Source organism: Myotis lucifugus, unplaced genomic scaffold (assembly GCF_000147115.1).
Source record: "Myotis lucifugus unplaced genomic scaffold, Myoluc2.0 scaffold_13, whole genome shotgun sequence".
NCBI classification, from domain to species: domain Eukaryota; kingdom Metazoa; phylum Chordata; class Mammalia; order Chiroptera; family Vespertilionidae; genus Myotis; species Myotis lucifugus.
Genome location: NW_005871061.1, coordinates 12256209 through 12283007, shown reverse-complemented (window position 1 = coordinate 12283007; position 26799 = coordinate 12256209). Strand labels below are relative to the sequence as shown.

The window sequence follows — 26799 nt, the reverse complement described above, 5'->3', positions numbered from 1 at the left end:
ATGCATATACATACTTGTATATGTATATGCATGTATTTGTATTTGAATACATTAAACCAATAAAACAGGACTCCAAATCCAAGTGTTTTTCTATTATTCCCTTCCAAAATCACAAATTGTATATTCACAATTTAATGCAACACCACTTCTATCTAGTCCCACATTTTTTTCATAGGAAGTACACATATATTTTCATAGAAAGCATCCTAGCAAAGTACAGTAGCTTTTTGCTAAAGATAATACTAACCATTAATTTATATATTACTTAAAGTATATGTCAAGGACATTCTTAAGTTATTTTGGACACTTCTTTTATCTCCAATGGTATATATTTTACAGGGTATATATTTTTAATATTAATGGAAATATTTAATATTACATACACAATTGACTCATTCAGCAATTTTAAAAAGAATAAGTCAAAAAGAAAAAAAAATACTAGTTTTGTTGTATTGGAACAAAAATACTAGTTTTCCTGGATTGGAAAAATGTTGTAAAATCTGAAAAGCTTCTACCACTTCATACTTTAAAATATTTGACTTTCAAACACTTTCAGTGTCTGAAAAACTGATACTCTGCCAGTGTGTCATAAGAAAAATCATGAAGCCTGAAAAGATTTTATTTTTTTGAGTCATATAAACAACATTGTTATAAAATCAATGAAAATCAATTGGCATAATCTACTGAAATATTAATTTGTGTTTTGTTCTTATTAGAAGGAATGTGAGATAGTATCTACTCCTCTATATAAAAGTATCTATTCTTTCCCGCAAGAAATTAAGAATTTTGTAATTTAGGTTGAACAGATTAAGGTGAAGAAAGAATGACCAAAGAGCTGATGTTTTATACATTCAACAAGTATCAGAAATCAGTGCTTCACCCTTAATCAGAAATCTTATAAGATACTTAGGATTTAAGATCTACCCTCCATCTTGTCAAGGCCTTCCATAATTTAAAATTTAAGATGCACATTTTAGTATAATACAGTGTTAATTCATTGCATAATTGTGAGAAGACACTTTTCAGAGTCATATGTAATGCTTATAAATATATACAACACTAGTGGATTTCAATAGGTTCCTCTGGTATTTTGTGTAAAATAAAGCAATTAAGGAAAATAAAATTTGATTAAAAACATTTAGATTATTTGAATTCCTTAGAAGTTTTAAAGTGTGTAGGAGCAATCCATCTCTCTTAAAGATGTTCTTAATTCATATCCCGCATCATCAAAACCTTGAAGAAAGGTAATATAGGTTTATTCAGTGTTTCTGTTGTTTCATTATGAAACAAAGTAGGGTGTTTTCAATCAAAATTGATGGTTTTCTTCCCAGGTAGTGCGGGGTGAAGGGCAGTGCTAACGTCAGAAATTATGTTACGTCACAAAGTCCGTCGGCTCCAATAGGAACACTTGACTTGCCTGGAAAGCAAAAGGTGAGGCTTCCCCTAGGAGACATGCGTAAGCCTTCTTCACTGGCTCTCTCAGACCGACATCAGTCCTAACTCAGTGATCCTCGGTTCTGATTCCCAAGGTAGAGAAAACAAGCCTCGTGAAAATGGGAGCCGCTGAAGAAAAGCCGGTCTCTACGTGACACTTCAATCAAGTCGAATAGTAACATTGGTATAAGTTCCAGTTTCACCAGAGCTCAAGAAGAGAAAAGGGTCCTGGCCAGCACTATCAGCGAAGATCCTCCATGACTGGCTGTTTGATCACCGCTTTAAGGCCTACCCTTCAGATGCAGAGAAGTGAATGCTATCGGAGCAGACCGATTTGTCTTACCTGCAGGTCACTAACTGGTTCATCAATGCCCGTAGACGTATTCTTCCGGAAATGCTTGAACAGAGTGGAGATGACCCCACTAACATCACCATATACCACCAAAAAGGCAAGAATGCAAACATAATACACAGGAAGAGAATCGATCAGCCTACACAGGCCAGATCAGGACCCGCATCTCCAGAAGACATGCAATGCCCACCCCTGAGCCCTCTGCTGATGGCCGAGGAATCAGAGGGGAAGCCGCTGGATCCAGAGGTAGCCCGAAACCAAAAGCTCAAAGCCCAGTCAGAAGAAAAGGTCCAGATTTCTACCAGTGAGCCCCTGTTTATGTCTTCTTCCGAACCAATGTTGAAGGAGGAATACACGGACTTTAGTGACTTACAGTTGCTGGTTGATGCAGCTGTACAAAAAGCTGCTGAACTGGAGCTACAGAAAAAGTAAGAGCACAGTCCATGATTTTCCACGTGTTTAAAAAAAACCAGTTGTCTTTTGTGTACTGTGGTAGATGCATTTATGCTCCCCCCACTAATTCATAGTTTTACCTTTTACAGACACATTGCTCCTTCTAGGGGTGTTACCAGAATCTTCCATAGCTATTGGGAATCATGTTGCCAGATACTTCACTGTTTCCAGATGGAAGATACTAACTTGTAATCATGATTAACACTGAAACAAATATCTTTTCTCATTTATTCCACTTCCTCCTGGATTTAAAGACTTTAGACAATCAGACCAATTCAACTAAGACTACACACAATGCTGAGATTTCTTCAGAAAAGACTGTTTGGTTTTCTAACCAGACATTTTGGTTCCAAGGCTGCTACAGATACCAAGTCACCCTTCTATATCCCTCTCTCTATACCTTTCCTTGTTTATTATTATGAATGCTGGGAAATAAAGGCTCTAAAAAAGAAAACTATAATTGCACTGGTCTCATTTTAATGTTGAAATTTTTGTAAGATTTTCAACTGTTTTCCTTTGTACTGTTTATTGACAATCTTAAGGAGTATCTAAATTATTTTTGAATTGAATAAGCATGAGAGACAAAATACAGTGAATTAAATAACATATTACAGATAAAGGTTGAACTATTATTTTGAGTACCACCGAAAAGTACACAATAAAGGTAAGGAAATTCCAAGTGGTAATTTTCTGCTATTGATTGTTGGATAGTTGGTTTTAGAGAATACTCTTTTTAATTTTAATTCTCAACATTAGAAAAGAAAAAAATAAATAAAAAGCAAAAGACTGACCCAAAGATTCCTAGAAGAAACAGAACAGAAGAAGATAATTTTAAAATAAGAAAAAAATAATAAATATTTAACATTTTGTGAGGAAAAATTGATTTAGATGATCTATTGTTTTTTGTTGTTTTGGTTTTACCTTTTTAATACATTTATTTTTCTTTTTAAAATGTTTGGATTGATACCTATGGAGTGGGAATGACAAAAGCTTCAGGTATCTCCTACTTGGAGCTAATCCTTTTGTCCTATGGAGGTAAATCTTCCCACTGCCTCAAGTATAGGCAGATTTTCAATAAGAACAAAAGTCATTCCTCCAGAAATGTGTAATTTAGGTTCTCTGATTTTAGGGATCTAAAATCTGAGGAATCTGGGGCTAGAAATTGGACTGTAGCCTCAGTTTCAGCTCTTGCCCTGAAGTGAATTAGATAATTTTTGGTTTCTATTTCTAGGCCCCATGTTTTTGTATATTGGTATATAATTACTGGAAATTTTCAATACAAGACACCCACTTTCTTTAAACATCTTAAGAAACAATCACAGGTTATTACTTGATATTGCAATTTTGCATTTTCCAGGAAGGAAACAGGCCCATGTTCCCAAACTTTGGTTCCTGAAATAGACTAAGGTAAGTTAAAGTTTTTAAGTATGCATGGATTCAGGCATATTTAGAAAGAATAATGGAAAAATGTTGATTATACTCTTACTGAGGAGAGTTGCTAAATATTCCATGGAGCTCCCCTAGCACTAATTTTCATAGTCCCTCATTTGTGCCTTTTTCTCCAGATAGAAGCATAGGAGACTTTTATTGAAGGAAAGGGAAGCTTGTTATCTGAGTGGGTAGATTTCTAGGCTCTGTCTATGCAATTCTAGACCTTAACCACTATTTTGTCTTCTAACTTTTATGTCCAAGAGGTTTTTGGAGTTCTTAGGCTTTTCTCTGACTCAGTGGAAAATGAACTGTTATTGTAACTTTGCTTCTGGGGTCTGGAAAAGGAAGTGTCTTCTTGTGTAACCTCTTGTAGTTTATCTCTAAGGCTGAATCAAGTGGGATTATTGTGGAATGATTACGGTAGGGCCTGTTCTAAGGGAAATATGCTGGGATGACAGTGGAATTCTCCCATTTCCATTATGCACCTTGTAATGGCAGATTGTCTGCTATAGTGGTGGTGTAGTTTCCATTAAATGATGTAGGAGTAAAGTGGAAGAGGGAGGCTTGTCATTGGTTTCTGCTTTGTTTTTCTTGTTCTACAAACATGCAGAAGAAACATTTTTTCCCCAGATACATTAAGAAAAATGTAGAAAATAATTTTTATTGCTGAGTTTTTACCAAATAATATTTTATTGATTTTAATATAAAGGATGACCCACTCTGATTTCTCCAGAATTTAACCACTCCACAGTTGCAGCTTCTCCATTCCCATTACTTTCTGGGAATAAATCTCAGAAAGCTTTAATCTACTGCATTCTATAGAGAGATATAGAAATAATTTTATAAAGAAAGTGCAATTTTTAAACCTAACCATCAATTCTATGTTGCTTGAGTTTAAGAACTATGTAAAATATGACAGAGAAAAGAATCGGTTTCTAACAACATGGTCCTGTAGAAACAAAAAGGTGAAGGCAGCATTGAGAAAACAACTTGATTGAACTATTTTCTTGAGAAAAACATATTTCTACTGATATCAGTGGACTGAGAGAAGTATGTATTAGAAAGTTTTAGGATGAATGGGAATACCATAGGGATTGTTCTAGCACAAAATAGGCATAATTGCTTAGCAATGAAGTTACTCTATTCAGTGTTTTCTCAGTCTGGATGGTGAACAAATGAAACTCATCAATATGTACTCCAATAATTTCATATTAAAAGTATTCTTGTAAAGGATGTCACAACAATGTGTCTTAATGGCACACTTCTAAACACTTTAGTCATCCTATATAATAAAGAGATACTATGCAAATTGACCCTCACTCCGTCATGCCATCAAGGGATGGCTGTGCTCACAGCAGAGGCAGGGTTCCTGTAACAAGCTATAACGAGTGATCAGCAGGCACCTGAGGCTGTGTGGTGCTGGGAAAGTGGGGGGGAGGCCTCAGGCCACTCCCCCGACAGGCGGGGCTTGATGGGGGGCATCAGGCCATGCCCCCCCACCCAGTGGGGCTTGATGGGGGACATCAAACCATGCCCTGGCCAGGAACCTGAGGCTGCACCAGGCAAGGCTTGACAGGGGAGGGGCCGGCCGGGTCTGGATCTCATAAATGGGGGTGAGGCCAGCCGGGTCTGGGTCTCGCACGATTTCGAGGTGCACGTGGGTGGGTGGAGACTTGACTCTGGGTCTCGCGGCATGCCCCAGACTCTCACAGGAGAAAGATTTTCATATACATTTTACTAATTTTCTTTCATCTCTGACACTCTATTACAGAGAAAGGACAAATAGCAATATTAAAATATTTCCTCTAATTAATTCCATTTTAATGTGCACGAATTTCATGCACCAGGCCACTAGTAATAAATATATTTACCGTTTTGTTTTTTCTCATCTCTCAAGTGTACAACTTTCAATATCAGGAGTTTTCCTTTGGCTTATTTTTTTTATGAAGTGTAAAATGCTTTGCACATTTTTATAAAGTGCTCTAATATATGCAAATGTATCTCTTTAAAGAGAAAACATGGGATTGGGATTCTCCTGGATAGTTTATTCAGTGAAGACTAAGACAAAAAACATATTCACTCTCTTTGCTAATCTGCCCAGCCAGCAAGGGCATACTTTGGGTATGATTAAGATATTCCAGTAAGTGACCTTTATGTCACTTCCTTAAAGCATCTGTTTTTGGTTTTCAAATATTTTCCACCATTTATATTTGACTTACTTTAGTTACTATGTGTATTTTAGTTATTATATTTCAAGGACCTAGACACTTCTCATTTTTTTCTGAAAAATTATTCCATATTTATGTGTTTGTTGTTAAAAATATGCTCTGGATATTTTGGTATTTATAGTTCATCATTCTAAAATAAGGATAATAAGACCAAGGTAAGCAGAGATTTAACCACCGAATCACAGAATGTTAGGAAGGGGTCACATTCTTGGGAAATGGGTAAAAAGCAGACTGGTCACAGATAAAAAAATGTGGTCTTTCACATAAGAAGGCATACAATTACACTCAATTTTTAAGTCGTTGTGGATGATTACTTTGTGTTGTTAGAACCTCAAGTATTGGCACACACTAAAACATGTCAAAATCATAAATAACAATGCCAAGATCAATTGTAAAGAAAAGGTAAAATTCACTGGCAGGGAACCAATAAAGATGAAACACCTAAAGACACCTCCATAGCCTTTCATAATATACTTTTGGCTACTACTTTTATTTTTAATTTTTTAAAACATTTTTTATTGTTGATAGTATTATAGATATCTCTCATCCCCGCCCTTACCTCCCCACACCCAGCCCCTACCCCTTCACGTCTTCACTATCCTATTGCCCATGTCTATAGACTATGCATATCTAAAATAATAAAAGCATAATATGCTAATTAGACCAGATGTCCTTCCAGATGAAGCTGAGGCTGCAGCTGCAGGATGGAGGCAGCCACCTACGGCTGTGAGGGAGGCATCCAGGCAGCTGCCATGGCTGTGAAACCCTACTCTTGCATGAATTTCGTGCATTGGACCTCTAGTCTATATATATAAAAAAGCCTAAGCAACTGAACAACTGAACAACTTGTGGACCAGTTGCTATGACGCACACTGACCACCAGGGGGAAGATGCTCAATGTAGAAGCTGCCCCTTGGTGGTCAGTGTGCTCCCAGAACAGGAGCTCCCAGAACAGGAGTGCTACTCAGCTGACAGACCCATCCCAGCAACCCACCAGCCCGGTGGCAGCCACTCACTCCCTCCGTAGTCTTACAGGTCCAATCTCCAGAGAACGGGCCAGGCATTGACAGATCAGCACCACTAACACAATCCTGACAGCCTCCTGGAAGTCGGCCTTGGGCACCATGGCCACTTCCCCTCTCTAAACGCTCCACAAGAAAGAAACGATATAAAAGCGACTGCTAGGTGGATCCTGACAACCAGCGTGAATGTCAGCAGGACAGATCTGGGTCCCAGGCTGGCAAGAGCATCCTACCACCCTCCCAGAGGGCTGACTGCGTCCAGGACCCCCCAACCCACCTCAAGACGGGCGCCAGAGCCAGAGCTCAAGGCTGGAGAGTGCCGCTGCAGCGGTGCGAGCCTCTCCTGAGCAGGACTGACTGGGCGCGAGCCCGTGGCAGGTGCAGTGGGGCACGGATGAGCGGGAAAAACAGGCAGGAACAGCAGGAAGCATTGAACTGCCGGATTTGGTTCAATCTCTACAGGCCACGCCAAGAGGTCCCCACTGTGCACGAATTTGTGCACCGGGCCTCTAGTCTATACTAATAAAAGGGTAATATGCTAATTAGACCAGATAGACCGGACGTCTTCCAGACGTCCATTCAGACATCCTTCCAGACAAAGCCACAGTGGTGGGGGCTGAGGCAGAACAGTTAAGGGTGATCAGGCCAGCAGGGGAGAGCGGTTAGGGGCTTCAGGCAGGCAGGCAGAGGCAGTTAGGGGCGATCAGGCAGGCAGGCAGGCAGAGGCGGTTAGGGACAATCAGGCCGGCAGGGGAGAGAAATTTGTGGCATCAGACAAGCAGGCAGAGTGGCAGCTGAGCTGTTAGGAGCCAGTGGTCCTAGATTGCAAGAGTAATGTCCGACTGCCTGTTTAGGCCTGATCCCTGTGGTTAGGAGCCAGCTGTCCCAGGATCAGGCCTAAACTGGCAGTTGGACATCCCTCAAGGGGTCCCGGATTGGAGAGGGTGCAGGCCTGGCTGAGGGACACCCCCCTCACGCACAAATTTTGTGCACTGGGCCTCTAGTAAGTATATAAGTTCTTTGGTTTATCTCTTCTTGTCCCACCAACCCCTTATTGAGTAATGTCAGTCTGTTCCATGCCTCCCTGATTAGAGTCTTATTTTGTTGGTCAATTCATTCTATTCATTAGATTCCACAAATAAGTGAGATCATGTGATATTTGTCTTTCTCAGTTTGGCTTATTTCACTTAGCATAATATTTTCCAGGTCCATACATGCTGTCCAAAAGGGCAATAGATCCCTTTTTTCAGCTGCATAGTATTTCATAGTATAAATGTCCCACAGCTTTTTTATCCATTCATCTACTGATGGCCACTTGGGCTGTTCCCAAATCTTAGCTATCCTATGTAATAAAAGGCTAATATGCAAATAGACCTAATGGTGGAACAACTCGAATAACCAAACAACTGAACAACCGGTCGCTATGATGTGCGCTGACCACCAAGGGGCATGTGCGGAACATGGTGGGCATTGGCCAAGGTAGGATGCTGGGGTAGGTATCTTCTTTTTGTTGAGTTGTATGAGTACTTTATATATTTTTTATATTATCCCCTTATCATCATTGGTATCATTGCTATCATTGGCAAATATGTTATCCCATTCAGTGGGTTCCCTTTTCAATTTGATGGTAGATTCCTTTGTTGTGCAGAAGCTTTTTATTTTGATGTAGTCCCATTTCTTCATTTCCCCCTTTGTTTCCTTTGCTCTAAGAGATGTATCCATAGATATATTGCTATGTGAAATGTCTGAGATTTTACTGTCTATCTTCTCCTTTAAGATTTTTATGGTTTTGTGTCTTACATTTAAGTTTTTTATCCACCTTGAGTTTGTCCTTGTGTATAAGTTGGTAGCCTAGTTTCATCCTTTTGCATGTGTCTGTCCAGTTTTCCCAGCACCATTTGTTGCAGAGGCTGTCTTTACTCCATTGTATGTTCCTGACTCTTTTGTCAAATATTAGTTGACCATAATGGTGTGGGTCAATTTCTGGGGTCTCTGTTCTGATCCATTGGTCTATATGCCTGTTGTTGTGCCAGTACCAGACTGTTTTGGTTATAATGGCTTTGTAGTATAGTTTGATATCTGGTATTGTGATCCCTCTTGTTTCATTCTTCTTTCTCAAAATTGCTGCAACTAGATAGGTGCTTTTATGGTTCCATATAAATTTTTAGAGTATTTTTTCTAGCTCTTTGAAGTATGCCATTGGTATTTTAATAGGGATTTCATTGAATCTGTAGATTGCTTTGGGCAGTATAGACATTTTAATGTTAATTATTCTAATCCATGAACATGGTATATGCTTCCATTTGTTTCTATCTTGATCTATTTCTTTTTTTCAATGTCCTATAGTTTTCCAGGTCTTTTACATCCTTGGTTAGTTTATTCCTAGACATCTTATTTTTTAGTTGCAATGATAAATGGGAATGCTTTTTTAGTTCCTCTTTCTGAGAGTTCATTGTTGGTGTATTAAAATGCCATCAATTTGTGAATGTTGATTTTATATCCTACTACCTTGCTGAATTCATTTATTAAGTCTAGTAGTTTCCTGGTGGAGTCTTTAGGGTTTTCTATGTACAATATCATGTCATCTATATATATAAAAAAAGGGGTAATATGCAAATTAGACCAGGACACTGTAACAGTCATGACTGGTCAGGAAGAAGCGGCACGCGCAGGTGAGGCCCAGAGCAGAGACAGAGACAGGGGGGCCTGCCCGAGCTGCCAAGCGGGCTCAGGTGGCCCTGGAGCGAACACAGGCAGGGGAGAGGGGGTCCTTGGGCAGACACAGGTAGGGGGGCCTGAGGTGGCCCAAGCTGCCGTGCTGGCTTGTGCAGCCTCGGAATGGAAACAGACAGGGGGCCGTGCTCCAGCCACAGCATATCAGCTATCCCGCCTCTACGTGTGAGCTGCAGAGGAAACACCTTTTCTGACCGCTCATTGGCTAAGCTTCTGGTATGCCACTCACAGTGTTCTTAGTAACATGGGTAATAAGAATCCAAGAAGGTGATCTAGGGTTTTTCCACCTCACTCCTGGAGGAAAAAGTGAAGGTCTGCTGCTGGAAGGGCTAAGAAATATCATATCCTGCCCTAGCTGGTTTGGCTCAGTGGATAGAGCCTCAGCCTGTAGACCACAAGGTCTGGGTTTGATTCTGATCAAGAGCTTGTACCTAGGTTTCAGGCTCATCCTTGGCCGGGGCCCAGGTCAGGGCTCATGCAGGAGGCAAGCAATCAAAGTGTCCCTCTCACATTGATGTTACTCTCTGTCTTTCTCTCTCTCTTCCACGCTCTCTAAAAATTAATGGAAAAATATCCTCAGGTGAGGATAAAAAAAAGAAAGAAAGAAATGTTATATCCTATGAAAGAGACATCTAAAGAAAGTTGTTATTTTTTCGTGATGAAGGGACTGGAGTCCATGTTGATGAAAACACCATGGCAGCTGCGGTGGCCAGCAGTGACAGCAGCAGCAGAGTGATGGGGGTGGCGTCTTCCCCTGATCAGCCAGTTGCCTCCTGCTGAGGGAGGCCAGACTGTGTTTTAGGCCTGCTCCCTGCAGAGAACGGGCCTAAGCCGCCAGTAGGACATCCCTTGAGGGCTCCCAGACAGTGAAAGGGGGCAGGCTGGGCTGAGGGATCCCCCCCCCAAATGCAAAAATTTTGTACATGGGGCCTCTACTCTTCTAATAATGACTATTGTACTTTCTTCTTTCCAATTGGGATGTCCTTTATCTCTTCTTCTTATCTGATTGTTGTGGCAAGGACTTCCAGTATTTTGTTGAATAAGAGTGGTGAAAGCAGACATCCTTGCCTTGTTCTTGTTCTTAAGGTAAATACTTTCTAGGTTTTGCCCATTGAGTATTATGTTGGCTGTAGGTTTGTTGTATATGGCCTTCATTATGTTGAGGTGTGATCCCTCTATTCCCAATTTGCTGAGACTTTTTTTCAAAAAAGGGTGTAGGATTTTGTTGAATGCTTTTTTCTGCACCCATTGATATGGTCATGTGATTTTTGTCTTGCAGTTTGGTTATGTGCTGTATAATACTTATTGATTTGAGAATATTGTGCCAGTTTTGCATCCCTGGAATAAATCCCACTTGGTTATGGTATATGATCTTTTTAATATATTGCTGGATCCAATTTACTAAGATTTTGTTGAGGATTTTTGCATCTGTGTTCATAAGGGTTTTGGGCCTGTAATTTTCTTTCTTTGTAGTGTCTTATCTGGTTTTGGAATTAGGATAATTATAGGTTCATAGATAGAACTTGGAAGTGTTCCTTCCTCTTGAAATTTTTGGAATAGTTTGAGGAAGGATAGGCATTAGTTGTTCTCTGAATGTTTGGTAAAATTCACTTGTTAATACATCTGGTCCAGGACTTTTGTTTGCTGGAAGTTTTTAAATTACTGCTTCAATTTTTATCAGTTGTTATTGGCCTACTCAGGTTTCCTGATTCCTCCTGATTGAGTTTTAGAAGATTGTATGTTTCTAGGAATTTATTCATTTCACCCAGGTTGTCCAGTTTGTGGGCATATAGTTGTTCATAGTATTTGCTTACAATTCTTTGTATTTCTGTCATGTCCATTGTTATATTGTCTTTCATTTCTGATTTTATTTATTTGGGTCCTCTTGATGAATCTGGCTAGGGGTTCATCAATCTTGTTTATTTTTTCAAAGAACCATTTCTTGGATCTTGGATGTATTAATCTTTTGCACTGGTTTTTTATTTATTAAATCTCTATGTCATTTATTTCTTCTCTGATGTTTATTAGTTCCTTCCTTCTACTTCCTCTGGGTTTTTCTTGTTGTTCTCTTCTTAATTCTTTAAGTTGTAGGGTTAGATAGTTTAGTAATCCTTTTTCTTGTTTCTTGAAGTAGGCCTATAGTGGTATCAACTGCCCCTCTCAGGACTGCATTTGCTTTGTCTCATAGGTTTTGGCTGTTTGCATGTTTATTTTCATTTAACAGGAAGTTTGTTTGTTTTTTTATTTCTTGCTTCATCTCATTGGTAACCCATTCATGTTTAGTAACATGTTATTTAGTAGTCTCCATGTATTTGAGTGTTTTCTAGTTGTTGTTTTTATTGTGCTACTACTTTTATAGGCATAATTCCAAGCTGGATAGTCTATAAGCCTAAGCAAAAATGGCTTTTAATGCTTCCTATAAAATACAAATTGGAAATGTGATAAACATAATGTATTTGGACTATTTTTAGAGCTCACTTTCATTTTCAATAGTGTTTTTATTTTGTTTCAACAATTCTTATTAGCTCAATGATACTGGTGATATTTATAACTTTTAAGTTTGCATTCTTTTATATGAAAAAGGTTATAACAAGGGTGACCAGTGTTTTGCTACTAGATATTCTAAATGTTGCAACTTTCAATTCTTTGTAATATTCATACATAACAAATGATTACTCTTTATGGGATATATATTATACATTATATAACAGAGAGGTTTCAGATATTAAAATTCTGACCAGATAATTATTAAGTGCCTTGGTTTACTATATAAGGTAATATTTTTTTTACTTTTCTTATTATTAGTTATTATTATTACTATCCTTTTGAAAATGCTAAAATTCTTGCCTTCTTTTCCCAAAGATAGCCTAAAGAATTCTAATTTTTTTCCTTAGCTTTTAAGGATATAATATAGGAAAAAGGAATATGAAAATATTTAAATCAGTAATAATTTTTATAAAATATATTAAAGAATCAAAATTCCCTTGCTGTATGTTACTGTAAATTTAATATGAAGCACTTACAAGAACATTAATTGTTAGCTATACATCATGATATGAATTTCCAGTTTTACCTTTAAGAAAATATTTTTTCAAATTTCTGAAATTTCACCAGTTTATCATTAAGTTCTGTGCAATATGCTTATGAGAACATTGAAAAATATTAACAAAACTATAAAGACTCATAGGCATGCATATAAGTATAATCCATGGACACAGACAATAAGAAGTGAGGGTATGTGCTGGGGGGTTGGGAATGACTGGGTCAATGGGGGAAAAAGGAGACATATGTAATACTTTAAACAATAATTTAAAAAAATAATATAAAATTAAAATAACACAAACAAAATGCTTTGTTAAATTGTAGTAGCATACAAAATATGTAATAGACTTTTTAAAATTTGGGTTTTTTAAATACTTTTACTGGTATAATGTCAGTATTTTATTTTTCAGAGAGATGAAGGTAGACAAACATTGATCAGTTCCCTCCTGTATGGCTCCTGCAACCTGAGTATCTGCCTCAGCAGGACTCAAAGCAGCCACTTTAGGTGTACAGATGCTCCAACAAACTGAGCTACACTGTCCAGGGCCATGTAATGGATTTTTAATAGAAATATCTGAGGTGATGTTAGTTTACTAAACAAACAAAAAACAGTAATGTTGTGTTTGAATGGTGTCAGGGTTGTGTGTGTGTGTGTATGCATTAGGTAAAGAAAGAAAGAATGAGAGTGTGTGAGAGAGAATCCAAGAATCCAACAGGACAAGCTTTATTTCCAAGTCAATGCAGTACATCAGCAGAATCTTCATTGTGAAAGAAGTCCAGTTGATATGGTGCTCGTGAGATGTTTACACCCTTCAAGTATTTCACAAAAACCTTACAAAGAATTTCACCTTTAATAATCAAAATGATTGCTGGATTCAAGCAAAATATTTTTAGATTCTGAAGTACCAAGTGACTCTAAATGCAAAGGTCATGAATGTATATAATTCTCAAACATAATTTAAATGTTAGTTTTTCTGTATAAATAACATATGATTTTAAAAGAAAAAGGTTGGGATATTATTTGACCCAGTGACCAATTAACAGGATATGAAAAAACTAGGAAATTAACTAAATGTGTTAACTATACCATTGACAAAGTGTAAACACATTATAAGTCAATTATTATATAAATTAATTAACAGAAATTGTGTAGCTTTCATAAGAAAATCCTTATAAAATTCAATTCTTTTTTCATAAATATGTATTTTTGATAAATCTTGCCTATAGTTCAGACTTAACTATAATCAGACCTAATGTCATACATGGTTCATCCTTCCCTTATATGCCAATATTAAAAGAATATATAGTAAGAGAAATTTATATTGAAACTAGAGGATCGGTACACAAAAATTCGTGCACTCGGGAGTGGGGGTATCTCAGCCCAGCCTGCATGCTTTCACAATCCGGGACCCCTCAGGTAGGGTCCAGTCCCATTGCAACATGGCTCTGGTTCCCCAGTTCTGTGGGCCAGGCGGGAGGGATCAAGAGGCCAGTCTGATTGCAGCATGGCTCCAGTTCCCCAGAGCCTGCAGGCAAGGGGAGGGACCAAGATTCCCAGATCACAGCATGTCTCTGGTTCCCCATAGCCTACAGGCGGGAGGAGGGACCAAGAGACAAGTCTGATGGCAACATAGCTCCATTCCCACAGCTCCCTCCCACTGCGGGTGGGGCTGGGACTCAGAACTGACTCCATTGCGGGCTGCCAGGACCCAAGACTGACTCCCGCCATGGGCTGCTGGGACCCAGGACTGATTCCCGCCATGGGCCGCCGGGACCCAGGACTGACTCTCACTGCACCAGCCAGGACCCAGAACTGACTCTTGCTGCACCGCTGGGACCCAGGACTGACTTCTGCTGCACTGTCCAGGACCCTAGCCTGGTGTTCGGTCATCCGTCCAGACATTTAGGTTGTGATGGACCCTGGCTCTTTATATATTAGGATAAGTAGTTGATAAATCTCAGCTGCTTACAGCTAACAAACCTGAGATTTTTCTCCATACTGTCCATCAGAAATAATACTATTCCAAACCTGTTTTAGTCATCTGTGATGGTAGTAATGATGTTTTTGCCATAAAGGAAAAACCTCACGATTCATCAGTTACAATAATAACAACAGAACTACATTGTTACAGTTAGCTTTTGAACATATAGCCTGTGTGTTTGAGTGCAGAACATGTGAAGCACTGAATGTATTACCTGTCACAACAGTACCTCAGACTGGATAAATTATACTCCTCAGTTGGTAGTACAAAGGTAATTCTGTTGCCATATGTTGTGCCAAAGAGCTACTGCTGTGATGGTACATTATTGATTATGTGTGTTTATGGAATGGCCATTTTCTCCTTCTGCAGAAATCACACCTCTATGAAGTTTTTGATAGTCCAATATAAAGGCTTTGCCAGTTAGAAATTCCAAAGTACATAAAAGCACCATTCCAACATAGAGTAGGATTCTGTTGCAATCATTAGAATGAGTCACATTTTATAAATGCACTCTAATCCTTAAAACCAGGCCATGTTGAGATTTCAAGATGAAGAAATGTTTCTTTTAAGTATACAAGTATATATTGAGAATTCACTCTTTTTTTCCCTTGAATTTTAAAATTATACTATTATACTATTCTAAAATTAAACTCGTTGTGTTGTGAACTCTTTTTTGAAGGATTGCCCAAATAATTATTTATTATCATCAGGTTATATGTTAGGCCACACAAATATGGAGATCCTATATAATAAAAGGGTAATATGCAAATCAACTGAACAGCAGAACAACCGGTTACTATGACGCACACTGACCACCAGGGGGCAGACGCTCAATGCAGGAGCTGTCCCCTGGTGGTCAGTGCGCTCCCACAGGGGGAGTGTCACTCAGCCACAAGCCAGGTGACAGCTGGGGAGAGCAGCGGCGGTGGTGGGAGCCTCTTCCGCCTCCACAGTCGCACTAAGGATGTCCAACTGACAGCTTAGGCCCGATCCCTATGGGGATCGGGTCTAAGCTGCAGTTGGACATCTCCCGAGGGCTCCCGGACTGCTAAAGGGTGCAAGGTGGGCTGAGAGACACCCTCTCCCCCAGTGCACAAATGTCGTGCACCGGGCCTCTAGTATGATTATAAATAACAAGACAAATGAAACACACCATAGAAGTCTTTTTCAAGCCTTATTACCTCAGTAGGTTAAATAAATAGATAATACATGTAATAATATAACCTCTATATGTTCTGAAAGAAACCAACATAGCAAACATTTATCATAAAAGGAGTAGCAAACTAAGACATTTCTAAGTGCACTCAGATGAATTAAAAAAATTAAAACACCAATTTCAATTCACAAGATCCAGTCTCTGAACCCTCTCAAGGGATTAGATTCTAGTCATAACTGTGCCCTTGCTAATTACAGATATTTTATAATGTCTCCAAAGACAGCCTTGACCTAAATTATTAAAAGTGTGAGAATATATAGGATATTAATAACTTTTGGGTAGATTTAAATTATCTTGTTTCTTTATAATAACTAATCACATAAACTTATTCAATCAGTACCATGGATCTGATGGACTTATGTTGGTGTTGACTTTTCTCACCTTGGCAGTAGCTAAACTAACCAGTGTTTCTAATCAGTGTAACACTTATTTTTAAATGTATAATTAAACAAACATTATACATAAGTTTCTTCATTGTGCCACTCATCCAAAATTAGTAATAGAGAATATAGGGGATCCAGATATTGCTATTCTAACACTTTAATTCATAGCTTCCACTTTGTTATATACCCAAACTGATTTGTTGCAATACAACAGTTTTTTGAAGTTAGAGCTTAACATGGATCATTGAAAAATCGTAATATGTACAGACTCTAATAAAAAAGCAAGCACCTTGCCCTAGCTGGTTTTGCTCAGTGGATAAAGCTTTGACCTGCGGACTGAAGGGTCCCAGGTTCCATTCCAGGCAAGGGAACATGCTGGGGTTGCGGGGTCGATCCCCAGTAGGGGGCATTCAGGAGGCAGCTGATCAATGATTCTCTCTCATCATTGATGTTTCTATCTCTCTGAAGTCAATAAAAATATATTTTTAAAAGACAAGCACCTTTTTAAGTATATCCAGATGAATAACATAATCAACTCCATCTAATACAGTTAGTATATTATATTTATTATCTACTTTATTGTTACAGTGGGGCCTTGACTTACAAGTGTCCCAACTAATGAGTTTTTCGAGATACGAAGGGTCTCTCGGCCGATTTTTTGCTTGAGTTGAGAGCTAAAATTCGGGTTACGAGTCAGCTTCAGATACTCCACTGCTAGTTGGCGCAGCGAACGTCACAGTGAACGCCACAACATCAGCCCAGCATCACGTGTCTCACTCGTTCACTTTAAGCGGTTAGCTCTTAGTTGAAGCATCAGTGTTGTGCTCGCATTTGTGCTTGCAGTTATTTTGCAAAACTTCGTTTTTGGGTGTCCGGAACGGATTAATGACATTTCAATTCATTGTAATGGTGAAAATTGATTTGACATATGAGTAATTTGAGTTATGAGCTCCGTCACGGAACGAATTAAACTCGTAAGTCAAGGCCCCACTGTATCAAATTTTATTTTATTGCTTTTAATCTGGCTCATGTTGATTTAATTTTTATGTTTTCATTGGATTTATTGGGGTGACATTGGTTAATAAAATAATATAGTTTTTCGGTGTATAGTTCAATAAAACATCATCCAAAGTCAAGTCTTCTTCCATTACCATTTACCCTCCTATACCCTCTTCTTCCTCCCCCCACCCACCTTCCCCTGTGGTAATGACCATGCTATTATCTGTGTCTGTGAGGTTTTCTTTTGTTTTGCTTAATCCCTTCACCTTCTTCATCTAGCCGCACATGCTCCCCACCTCTGACAGCTGTCAGTCTGTTCTCTATCTATGATTCTGTTTCTATCTTGTTTGTTAAATTGTGTCACCTTACAATGTTAAGCACAGTGTCATTGACACAAAGTCATCACCCTTTTGGCTGCCTTATAAGTGAATGGAGTGATAGAAAAGCATTTATCCAAGGAACTACTGTGTACCTATTGTCTCACTATGCTACACAGAAAGATTATTTTATTTCTTATTAGAAATGGACCAGTAAAGAGTGCTATCAGCAAGATGGTGAAGTAGGAATTTTCAGCCCTTATATCTCACAGAAACACTGATTTTGATAACCACCCACAGATAAGAATACCATTGTGAGAGCTTGCAAATCCAGCAGAGATCCCAGCACTCCATTGGAGCAAAAGTCAATCAATCAATAAATCCAAGAAAAGATTCATTAAAGAGGGGGAGAAAACAGTTTCACTTTACCCGTGTCACCCTTTCCCCAGGTGACACAGCTTAGTGCTAAGAGATACCCCCTTGGCTCATGATTTCTCCCATAAGGGAAAATGAGAGTATAGTGAGTGCCCAGCTTTCCCAGCTGCTCAAGAGGCCCACTCTTTCCCACTCAATGCAGAACACTTGGGGGATTGGCATGAATGAATATTATTCAGGCAGCCAGGAGAAGGGAAAACTGGTAGAGGCTCAAACAACTGGGACACAGAACTCAACAAAAGAAAATGACACTTTGAGACTCCACCAAGAGGCCTGGCAATAATCCTTGTAGGAAACATCACTTGCAGACCAATATACTACCCCTTGCAAGTCCCTAATACTCCATATGCCCCTCCTATTTTCAGCCAGAATCCTGCACATGCCCCCACAAAAGGAAGCACAAGCCTCTGTAGATCATGCACAAGCACCCATACAGCTTTCCCAATCTGCTGGATTTGGAGATGGTGTATAACTTTGAATACATCAGGGTATTATTTTAGGATGAATAAATGGGAGGCTTTCAGCACTAGGCTTCACTTTGTGGGATGAATATAAGGCATATAATATGAAAACTTTCCCACAACAGGGAAAAAAGAGGAGTGGAATGTATTCATAGAAAAGCCCAGAGTGATTCACAGAATCCCCAGCTGGGCTGACTGGTGAAGACCTTTTACTCCTAAAGCCAGACAGTAGCTACTGGATGAGGTGATTGTTTTTTCCAATGCAAAGACAACAACACAAAACTTTATATAAAAAGAATAATATTGAAAACATTCCATATTCATAACAAAAATAATTTTGCAACAACTCATATTTAAAATTTGATATTTATGAATTGACTTACAAAGAGCACAAAGTAGCTGTTTTAAGGAAGTTCAGTGAGGTCCAAGAACCAACTCAACAAAATTGGGGAAACAATATATGGAAACAAGATGTCCATCAAGGTATAGAAATAACAAAAAAGGAACCAGACAGAAATACTGGAGCTAAACAATACAATAAATGAAATGAAATAGGGAATTTCAAGAGGAGACTCAATCAAGCAGAAGAAAGAATCTGTGAGCACAAAGAGAGATAATCAGAAATTATCCTATTTGAAGTTAAAAAAAATTGAATAAAGAACACCAACAGGTTTAATGAGATACTATCTAATGAATACATATTATGAGAGTTCCAGAAGGAGAGGTAAGGACAGAAAACATATTTAAAAAAAAAACAAATAATAATAAAAACAAAACAATAGCTAAAATATTCCCAAATCTTGGTAGAAACATAGACATCTAGGTTCATGATGTATAAAAGCCCCCAAACAGGGTCAACCTAAAAAATATCACAGTGAAACATATTGTAATCAAATTATCAAAAGACAAAGACAAACACAAAGAACGAATTTTTAAAGCAGCAATAATAAAGTGACACCTCACATAGAAAGGAGCATCCACAAGACTATCAACATATTTCCCAGCAGAAACTTTGTTGTTAAATATAGTTGAATGATGTATTCCAAGCAGTGAAAAAAAATCCAACCAAGCTTATATACCCAGAAAAGCTGTATTTAAGAAATGAAGGAGAGATAAAAGACGTTCCCAGACAAACAAATGCTGAGACAGTTTATTACCACTAGATCTGCCTTATAAGAAATGTTAAAAGGAGTTATTCAGGATGAAATGAAATAGTGCCAATTAATAACATGAAAGCATTTGAAAGTACATAATAAAATTTAGGATACTTCAAAATTAATGGCAGTGCATAAATTAATTTAAACACAAGTATAAAAGTTAAAACACAAAAGTATTAGAAATAAAAATAGCTATAATAATTTTTAATGATTATAAAAATATAAATTATGACATCAAAAACAAAATGTGAGGTAAAGAGAGTATAGGGAAAGAGTTGTATGTGATCAAACTTAAGATATAATTAGCTTAAAATAGACTGTTATTATTATGTTTTCATGATAACCACAAAGAAAAGAGATAAAATAGAAAGAAACCAAAGCTTAGGGAACAAATCATCAAATCACAATGACAGCAAGAGAATAAGAAAGGACCAAAGGAACTATGAAACAGTCAGAAAACAATTAAGAAAATGGCAATAGTAAATCTTATCCATAATTATTTTCAATGTAGGTGAAGTAAAGTCTCCAATCAAAAGACATGGAGTGGCTAAGTAGATTTTTAAAATAACCAACTCTATGCCTACAAGATATTAATTTCAGCTTTAAGGACACTCACAGGCTAAAAGTGAAAGGAGGCAAAAAAGATATTCCATTCAACCTGTAGTCAAGAGAGTAGGGTTGGGTTTATTTATATTAGACTAATAGACTTTAAGTCAAAATCTCTGACAAGAGCTCTAGCTGGTTTGGCTCAATGGATAGAACGTCAGCCTGTGGACTGAAGGGTCCCAGGTTTGATTTCGGCCAAGGTCACATGCCTGGGTTGAAGGCTTGATCCCCAGTAGGTGACGTGCAAGAGGCAACCAATCAGTGATTCTCTCTCATCATTGATGTTTCTCTCTCTCCCTCTCCCTTCCTCTCTGAAATATATATTTTTAAAAATCTCTGACAAGAGATAAAGATCCTAATGTATAAAAAGCCAAGGGCTGTCATGACCTAAATGACTGGACAGGCAACCGAACAGCAGGCTCTATTGATAAGGGGATGGCTAATGGGGGAACTGGGATCCCTCAGGCTCTGATGAATCCATGGCAGCAGCGACTGGTGAGCAGGTGGAAGGCAGACCGCTTGGTCCCTCCTCCCTGGCCTCAGACTCCAAACAATCGGTGGCAGAGGCAGGGCGGAACTGGGGACTGGCTCCCTTAGTAGTCCTGCGGGTTCAATCTCCAGAGGATAAGCCAGGCACCAATGGACCTACACAGCCAGCACAATCCTGACAGCGCTGTTGGCCTCTTGGAACTCAGCCTCGGCACTGCAGCTGCTTCCCCTCCCTAGACACTCCACAAGGGAGAAAGGATACCAACAGCAATGCCAGGGGTGACCAGCAGTGACTGCTCTCCCCATGCTTCCTCCAGCTCACTCGAGCCGGCCACCACCCACCCCGCTCCAGATGAATTGTGAGCACTGCACATGGAAGGAATGTAGTAAAAAAATAAAAACTGATGATCAAGAGAATGCTGCAGTCAGCGTCAGGCGTCCAGTTCAGGAGAACGAAGAGAAAGGGAGAATTCCATAAGTTGGCCAATGCCAAGATATTTCTGAGTGACTGCCTGGCGTGTGACAGTTGTGTGACCTCAGAGGAAGGAGTCCAAGTTTCTCAACAGAACACCAAGGACTTCTTCCGTGTTCTGAACCTTAATAAGAAATGTGTTACCTCACAGTACAAGGTGCTGGCAGTGTCCATGTGTCCTTAGTATCTGCCTTATTTTGCTGCTAAATTCAGCCTCAGTGTCAATGATGCATCCAGAAGGCTCTGCAGCTTCTTCAAAAGCCTTGGGGTGCACTGTCTTTGACATGAAGATAGCTGTGGACTTCATCATCCTGGAGAGTCAGAAGGAATGTGTGTGTCGGTACTGCCAGCACCGTGAGGAACAGCCCTAGCTACCCATGCTGGCCTCCGCCTGCCCCAGCTGGGTCTGATATGCAGAGTGTGTGCTGGGTCACCCCATCACCCCGCACCTCTGCTCGGTCAAGTCTCCCCAGCAGATCATGGGCTCTCTGGTGAAGGATTACTTCGCCAGATGGCAGAAGCTATCCCCAGACAAGATTTTCCACGTCATTGTGAACCCATGTTATGACAAGAAACTGGAGGCCCTTTGATAAAATGTTCCCACAGCTTTGCTTAGTTCTCAGGGTGCTAACTGCGTGTTAACCTCAGGTGAAATTGTCCAGATAATGGAGCAAAGTGACCTTGTCTCGAATGACCCCACTGTGGACACTCTGTTTGGAGACATGAAGGAGAAGGAGGTGAGGCTCCACGAGGGTGCTAGCTCTGACAAGTACCTGGCTCACATCTTCAGGCACAGGGCCAAGGAACTGTTCAAAGAGGACATGGGGGTGCTCACCTACTGCACCCTGAGGAACAAAGACTTCCAGGAGGTCACCCTTGAAAGGGGTGGAGAGGTTCTGCTATGCTTTGAGGCTGCTTACAGCTTTCGGAACATCCAGAAGTGGTCCTGAAGCTGTAGAGGCGCAAGTTCCCCTGCCACTTTGTGGAGGTCCTGGCCTGCATCAGGGATGCCTAAGCAGCAGGGGCCAGGCCCAGGCAAGGACGGGCATGCAGACAGGGCACTGCTGTGGCAGATGGAAGACATCTATGCTGCCATCCTGATGTGGCCCTCGGAGACCAGCGCCCATGTGCAGGAGCTGTACCAGGAGTGGCTGTGGGGAGGGGGTGACATCCCTGGGCCCAGGCGACCCTGCACACAACCTAGCAGGGCCCAGGGCAGCCTGCCAGGACATGAAGTGGTAAAGGTCCAGCAGACGTTCGGCCTGCAGGCCGCCTGAGGAGGGGTGTCAGATGCGTGAAGGAAAGGCTTAGCATCTCCATCATCGCTTTGATTTTCAGAATTTCCTGCTCCCCATCTGTCAGCTCCCTCCCTCTGAGGGGCACTGTCATTGTCATATGGGTGCAACTGGAATATTATATCTCGAGAGGATTGCCCCAATGTACGTATCCTTTTATATGAATATGAAAAAATCCCAAAGAACAAGCGGACATCCCCTGAGGGGTCCTGGACTGCGAGAAGGTTCAGGCTGGGCTGAGGGACCCCCCCCCCCCCAGTGCATAAATTTCATGCACCGGGCCTCTAGTAACTATATAATTATAAAGAGGTCAATTCATTAAGGGAATATAACAGTTCTTAATATATATGAACCCAACATTAGATCATCTAAATATATAAAAAGCAATATAATAATAATAGGGGACCTTAACACCTCAATTTCAACAAGAGATAGATAATCCAGACAGAAAAACCAATGAAGAGACAGTGAACATGAGCAATATTCAGGTAAAATATGCATTCTTATAAATGATCTAAAGTGCAGGAGGCAGCCAATCAATGTCGATGTTTCTCATCTCTCTCTCTCTCTCTCTCTCTCTCTCTCCCTCCATCCATCCATCCCTTTTTCTCTAAAAATCAATAAAAAAATTGAAAACAGACACATATATCAATGGCAAAGACTAGAGAGCATAGAAGTAAACCCACACAGATTCAGTCAAGTAATCTCTGACACAGTTGCCAAGAACACACAACAGGGAAAGGATAGTCTCTTCAATAAATGCTGTTTAGAAAACTAGATATTTATGGAGGGGGGAAGTGAAATTGGAACAATATCTTACACCATACACAAATATTAATTTGGAATACATTAGACTCAAGTGTAAGACCTAAAACTGTAAAATATTTGAAAGAAAATATAGACTAAAAGTTCCTCAACATTGGTCTTGGCAATATATTTTTTGTTATAACACCTAAAATACAGGCAACAAAGGTGAAAATAAACAAATGGGGCTACATCAGACTAAAAAGCTTATGCATAGCAAAGAAAACACTTAAAAAATTTAAAGGGCAACCTAAGGAATGGAATAAAATATTTGCAAACCATATAACTGATAAGAAGTTAATATCCAAAATATATTTTTAAAAAGAAAACTCCACATGGAAAAAAAGATAAAAAATAACCCTATTAAAAATGGACAAAGGATCTCACAAGACATTTTTTCAAAAAACAATATGCATATAGCCTACAGGTATATAAAATGATGTTCAATATCACTAATAATTAGGAAAATACTTATTAAAACCACAAAGAGATACAACCTCACATATATTAGAATGACTATCACAAAAATTATAATACATAACAAGTGTTGGCAAGGATGTGGAGAAAACAAAACCCTTGTACACATTGGGTGGAAATGTAAACTGGCTCAGCTATTATGGAAAACAATACAGAAGTTTCTCCAAAACTTAACAATATAAGTTATATTGTTAAAATAACCTGGTTATTAACAATAAAGGAGTGAAAGGGGAGACCAAATAGTATAGGTATGCCATTTACACAGCTTTGCCAAAAAGCTGCATTTAACATTCTCCAAGTCTGTTCTCTGCTAATTGATGGGGGAAGGGATTAGACAAAGGCAGTTTAGATGCATGCCCAGTAAGGTCTAAATGATGTGGAAGTCTTATTGCCCTTCAATCACACCTTAAAAATGGTCAATGGGGGAAAAAAGGACACATATGTACTACTATTTGTAATACTTTAAACAATAAAATAAAAATTAAAAAATGAGTCAGTGGCCAGGATGGGTGTGTCCACTGCAAGCACATGAAATCTAAATATATAAATTTCCAAACAAAGGAATTTTGGCCCCCTTCCTCTCTTGGCTTTCTCACCTCCAAGGCACCATGCCCTCTTGGGATTCCTGCTGCAGGGGGCTGTGCTCCCTTATTCTTACACTAGAGGCCTGGTGCATGAAATTTGTGCAGGGGGTCCCTTAGCCCAGCCTGCACCCTCTCCAATCCGGGACTGCTGGCTCCTAACTGCTCACCTGCCTGCCGGCCTGATCACCCCTAAGTGCCCTCTCCTGCTGGCCTGGTCACCCCTAACTGCCCTCCCCTGCCAGCCTGGTCACCCCTAACCACCTGTGCCTTGGCCCCTGCCACCATGGCTTTGTGCAGAAGGATATCCGGATGGATGTCCAGAAGGTGTCCAGTCTAATTAGCATATTACCCTTTTATTAGTATAGATTATACAACATAAGCTTTAAGGTAGAATTGCATTAGTAGAAATGAAGAGACATTTCATTAAAAAATGTATATTGGTTTGATATGATTCAAATCCACTTGTTTATGACACACCTAACTGCTCACCTGCCTGCCGGCCTGATCACCCCTAAGTGCCCTCTCCTGCTGGCCTGGTCACCCCTGGCGTGTACAGGAGGCAGCCCATCGATGATTCTCTCTCATCATTGATTTTTTTTTAATTTGTTTTATTGCTTAAAGTATTACAAAAGAGTATTACATATATCTCCTTTTTTTTCCCCCCTTGACATTCCCCCGGCCTCCCTTATCCCCAATGTCTTGTGTCCATTGGTTATGCTTTATATGCATGCATACAAAGTCCTTCGGGTTGATCTCTTTCCACCCTCCCCAACTTCTCCCCGGGCCTTCCTGCTGTAGTTTGACAGTCTGTTCGATGCTTCTATTTCTCTCCCTCTCACTTCCTCTCTGAAATAAAAATCTACTTTAAAAAAATAAAAGAATAAGATTGTTTTGCTATCAAAGTCAAGTAAGGTGTGTCATTTGTTGTCCCTGATGAAGTCTGAGAAGCTCAGTTGCTAAGTGACTTTGCTGGGTTCTTATCAAATAAAATCTATGGAGAAGCAACTACGCCCACCATGCATTTAGACCTAAAGTTGGGGAGGACAGAGTGCTTCTGGGGTAGGAGACAGTGAGGGAAGACAGGGAATGCCCAGTACCTGGAAGTACTGGAGGGTCTGGCATATGCAAATCTGCTGGGGGCGGGGTCAGGCCCTGAGTTCCAAGAGTTCAGGTTGGGAGGGAGGGCAGAGATGCAGTTCCAAGGAATTACTGTCCTGAGAGGCTCCTCCTCCACCCCTTAAACCCCTAACATGTCCATTTGGATAAAGGGGGTGGGAAGCAGGTATGGAATGCCTGGGCGAGATGCCCCTCAGTCCTGGATCTCTCCAGGGTGGGGGAGGGGTGTTTGTATTGGTTTATTTGATTCTCCTTACATGTTGAAGGGGGTAGCAGGGGAGTGTCTGCCAGAAATGGTTTCCTTCTGCTTGCTTGCCAGAGCTGCCCCATGTGATGCCTTTTCCCTTCCTTCCCCGCTGTCCCAAGCTAAAACACATGAGCTCACCAGGGACGAAACTGAGGCCCACTTGTATTGCGTGGAGATTGCATTCCACAGGAACCTGCCTGATCCAGGGAGGGTTGGGGTCATTCACTGCAGGAAAGGCTGGATTTAAATGAAGCTGCCACTTAGATAGGCGCTGGCTGAGCTGTTTGCAGAGGGTCTATCATCCTTTCTGGCTATTTCCTTGGAAACCATAACTCAAGATAGCAGAGCCGGAGGCTGCCCCCAGGCTGGGTGCCTCTGGCCTCTGGGCTGGACAGCACGGTGGGTCTGTGTGCGCCTCCGCTGGTGGCCGCCTCCGCTGGGGGCTGCTCTGGGCCATGCGGAAGCCCTCCTGGTGATGGCAGTCTCCACCCACCAGCTCCTGCTGTGCATGCCTCTTTCTGACCAGTCATGACATTACTGCATCCAGGCTAATTTACATATTCCTCTATTATTATATAGGACTAGTAGCCCGGTGCATGAAATTCTTGCACTGGGGTGGGGGGGGAAGGGACCCCTCAGTCTGGCCTTCACCCTCTCCAATCTGAGACCCCTCAGGGAATGTCCAACTATCTGTTTGTGCCCACACTTTTTTTAATATTTTTATTTTATTTTATTTTATTTTATTGGTATTAAATTATCCATATATATTTTTATATATGCAAAATATATGTAGGGTTATATATATATATTTCTTTTTTTATTGCTAAAAGTATTACAAAGGGTATTAAATATGTGTCCTTCCCCCCCCCCCGCCCTTGACAATCCCCTGGCCTCCCTTACCCCCCAGTGTCTTATGTCCATTGGTTATGCTTATATGCATGCATACAAGTCCTTCGGTTGATCTCTTACCCCCCTCCCTCCTGCCCCCCAACCCTCCCTGGCCTTCCCGCTGCAGTTTGACAATCAGTTTGAGGCAGCTCTGCCTCTGTATCTATTATTGTTCA

At 40.1% G+C, this 26799-nt stretch overlaps 2 pseudogenes; both read left to right on the top strand.

Moving 5' to 3' along the window:
- Positions 1 to 1452: 1452 nt before the first annotated feature.
- On the top strand, positions 1453 to 2233 carry LOC102430270 (annotated as a pseudogene).
- An 18859-nt stretch (positions 2234 to 21092) lies between these two features.
- On the top strand, positions 21093 to 22489 carry LOC102429965 (annotated as a pseudogene).
- Positions 22490 to 26799: the final 4310 nt, after the last annotated feature.